Genomic DNA, 4,590 nt, shown 5'->3' with positions numbered 1-4,590 from the left:
CCAAAAGGTTTACTAGTCAATAATCTAGTTCACATCGCTATGTGATTAACACCCAAAGAGTACTAAGGTGTGATCATGTTTTGCTTGCGAGAGAAATTTAGTAAATGGGTCTGCCACATTCAGATCCGTATGTATTTTGCAAATTTCTATGTCTACAATGCTCTGCACGGAGCTACTCTAGCTAATTGCTCCCACTTTCAATATGTGTCCGGATTGTGACTTAGAGTCATGTAGATCGGTGTCAAAGCTTGTATCGACGTAATTCTTTACGACGAACTCTTTATCACCTCCATAACCGAGAAATATTTCCTTAGTCTTATAAGGATAATTTTTGACCGCTGTCCAGTGATCTACTCCTAGATCAAAATTGTACTCACTTGCCAAAAACAGGGCAGGGTATACAATACATCTGGTACATAGCATGGCATACTTTATAGAACCTATGGCTGGGGCATAGGGAATGACTTTCATTCTCTCTCTATCTTCTGCTGTGGTCGGGCTTTGAGTCTTACTCAACTTCACACCTTGGAACATAGGCAAGAACTCTTTCTTTGACTATTCCATTTTGAACTACTTCAAAAACTTGTCAAGGTATGTACTCATTGAAATTTTTTTATCAAGCGTCTTGATCTATCTCTATAGATCTTGATGCTCAATATGTAAGCAGTTTCACTGAGGTCTTTCTTTGAAAAACTCCTTTCAAACACTCCTTTATGCTTTATAGAAAATTCTACATCATTTCTGATCGACAATATGTCATTCACATATACTTATCAGAAAGGCTGTAGTGATCCCACTCACTTTCTTGTAAATACAGGCTTCACCACAAGTCTGTATAAAACTATATGCTTTGATCAACTCATCAAAGCGTATATTCCAACTCCGAGATGCTTGCACCAGTCCATAGATGTATCGCTGGAGCTTACACATTTTGTTAGCACCTTTAGGATCGACAAAACCTTCTGGTTGCATCATATACAACTCTTCTTTAAGAATTCCATTAAGGTATGTAGTTTTGACATCCATTTGCCAGATTTCATAAAATGTGGCAATTTGCTAACATGATTCGAACAGGCTTAAGCATCGCTACGAGTGAGAAAATCTCATCGTAGTCAACACCTTGAACTTTGTCAAAAACCTTATTCGACAAGTCTATCTTCGTAGAAAGTAACACTACTATCAGCGTCCGTCTTCCTCTTGAAGATCCGTTTATTTTTATGGCTTGCCGATCATCGGGCAAGCAACCAAAGTCCACACTTTGTTCTCATACATGGATCCATCTCAGATTTCATGGCCTCAAGCCATTTTGCGGAATCTGGGCTCATCATCGCTTCCTCATAGTTCGTAGGTTCGTCATGGTCAAGTAACATGACCTCCAGAACAGGATTACCGTACCACTCTGGTGCGGATCTCACTCTGGTTTACCTACGAGGTTCGGTAGTAACTTGATCTGAAGTTACGAGATCATCATCATTAGCTTTCTTACTAATTGGTGTAGGAGTCACAGGAACAGATTTCTGTGATGAACTACTTTCCAATAAGGGAGCAGGTACAGTTACCTCATCAAGTTCTACTTTCCTCCCACTCACTTCTTTTGAGAGAAACTCCTTCTCTAGAAAGGATCCATTCTTAGCAACGAATGTCTTGCCTTCGGATCTGTGATAGAAGGTGTACCCAACTGTCTCCTTTGGGTATCCTATGAAGACACATTTCTCTGATTTGGGTTTGAGCTTATCAGGATGAAACTTTTTCACATAAGCATCGCAACCCCAAACTTTAAGAAACGACAACTTTGGTTTCTTGCCAAACCACAATTCATATCATCTCAACGGATTTAGATGGTGCCCTATTTAACGTGAATGCAGTTGTCTCTAATGTATAACCCAAAAATGATAGTGGTAAATCAGTAAGAGACATCATAGATTGCACCATATCTAATAAAGTACGGTTACGATGTTCGGACACACCATTACTGTGGTGTTCCAGGTGGCGTGAGTTGCGAAACTATTCCGCATTGTTTCAAATGAAGACCAAACTCGTAACTCAAATATTCTCCTCTAAGATCAGATCGTAGAAACTTTATTTTCTTGTTACGATGATTTTCCACTTCACTCTGAAATTATATGAACTTTTCAAATGTTTCAGACTTATGTTTCATCAAGTAGATATACCCATATCTGCTCAAATCATCTGTGAAGGTCAGAAAATAACGATAGCCGCTGTGATCCTCAACACTCATCGGATCGCATACATCAGTATGTATTATGTCCAATAAGTCAGTTGCTCGCTCCATTGTTTCGGAGAACAGAGTTTTAGTCATCTTTCCCATACGGCATGGTTCGCAAGCATCAAGTGATTCATAGTGATTCCAAAATCCCATTAGCATGGAGTTTCTTCATGCACTTTACACCAATATGACCTAAACGGCAATGCCACAAATAAGTTGCACTATCATTATTAACTTTGCATCTTTTTGGCTTCAATATTATGAATATGTGTATCACTACGATCGAGATCCAACAAACCATTTTCATTGGGTGTATGACCATAGAAGGTTTTATTCATGTAAACAGAACAACAATTATTCTCTAACTTAAATGAATAACCGTATTGCAATAAACATGATCAAATCATATTCATGCTCAACGCAAACACCAAATAACACTTATTTAGGTTCAACACTAATCCCGAAAGTATAGGGAGTGTGCGATGATGATCATATCAATCTTGGAACTACTTCCAACACACATCGTCACCTCGCCCTTAACTAGTTTCTGTTCATTCTGCAACTCCCGTTTCGAGTTACTACTCTTAGCAACTGAACCAGTATCAAATGCCGACGGGTTGCTATAAACACTAGTAAAGTACACATCAATAACATGTATATCCAATATACCTTTGTTCACTTTTCCATCCTTCTTATCCGCCAAGTATCTAGGGCAGTTCCACTTCCAGTGACCATATCCTTTGCAGTAGAAGCACTCAGTTCTAGGCTTGGGTCTAGTTTTGGGCTTCTTCACGGGAGCAGCAACTTGCTTGCCGTTCTTTTTAAAGTTCCCCTTCTTTCCTTTGCCCTTTTCTTGAAACTAGTGGTCTTGTCAACCATCAACACTTGATGCTTTTCTTGATATCTACCTTCATCGATTTCAGCATCACGAAGAGCTTGGGAATCGTTTCTGTTACCCCTTGCATATTATAGTTCATCACAAAGTTCTAGTAACTTGGTGATAGTGACTAGAGAACTTTGTCAATCACTATCTTATCTGGAAGATTAACTCCCACTTGATTCAAGGGATTGTAGTACCCAGACAATCTGAGCACATGCTCACTAGTTGAGCTATTCTCCTCCATCTTGTAGGCAAAGTACTGTCAGAGGTCTCATACCTCTTGACACGGGCATGAGTATGAAATACCAATTTCAACTCTTGGAACATCTTATATGCTCCGTGGCGTTAAAACATTTTTGAAGTCCCGGTTCTAAGCCATAAAGCATGGTGCACTAAACTATTAAGTAGTCATCATACCGAGCTTTGCGAAAAGTTCATAACATCTGCATATGCTCCTACAATAGGTCCGTCACCTAGCGGTGCATCAAGGACATAATTCTTCTGTGCAGCAATGATGATAATCCTCAGATCACGATCCAATCCGCATCATTCTTACTAACATCTTTCAACATAGTTTTTCTCTAGGAACATATCAAAATAAACGGGGTGCAACATCACGAGCTATTGATTAAGTTCATGATAAATTAAATTTCAATTAATCATATTACTTAAGAACTCCCACTTAGATAGACATCCCTCTAATCATCTAATTGATCACGTGATCCATATCAACTAAACCATGTCCGATCATCACGTGAGATGGAGTAGTTTTCAATGGTGAACATCACTATGTTGATCATATCTACTATATGATTCACGTTCGACCTATCGGTCTCAGTGTTCCGAGGCCATATCTGCATATGCTAGGCTCGTCAAGTTTAACCCGAGTATTCTGCGTGTGCAAAACTGTCTTACACCCGTTGTAGATGAACGTTGAGCTTATCACACCCGATCATCACATGGTGTCTCGGCATGACGAACTTTGGCAACGGTGCATACTCAGGGAGAACACTTTTACCTTGAAATTTAGTGAGAGATCATCTTATAATGCTACCGTCAATCAAAGCAGAATAAGATGCATAAAGGATAAACATCACATGCAATCAATATAAGTGATATGATATGGCCATCATCATCTTGTGCCTTTGATCTCCATCTCCAAAGCACCGTCATGATCACCATCGTCACCCGGCGCGACACCTTGATCTCCATCGTAGCATCGTTGTCGTCTCGCCAACTATTGCTTCTACGACTATCGCTACCGCTTAGTGATAAGTAAAGCAATTACAGGGCGATTGCATTGCATACAATAAAGCGACAACCATATGGCTCCTGCCAGTTGCCGATAACTCCGTTACAAAACATGATCATCTCATACAATAAATATAGCATCATGCTTGACCATATCACATCACAACATGCCCTGCAAAAACAAGTTAGACGTCCTCTACTTTGTTGTTGCAAGTTTTACGTGGCTGCTACG

The sequence above is a fragment of the Triticum aestivum genome, chromosome 7D (assembly GCF_018294505.1).
Source record: "Triticum aestivum cultivar Chinese Spring chromosome 7D, IWGSC CS RefSeq v2.1, whole genome shotgun sequence".
Lineage (NCBI taxonomy): Eukaryota > Viridiplantae > Streptophyta > Magnoliopsida > Poales > Poaceae > Triticum > Triticum aestivum.
The sequence above is the reverse complement of the archived record's forward strand: the minus strand, read 5'-3'. Positions refer to the sequence as shown.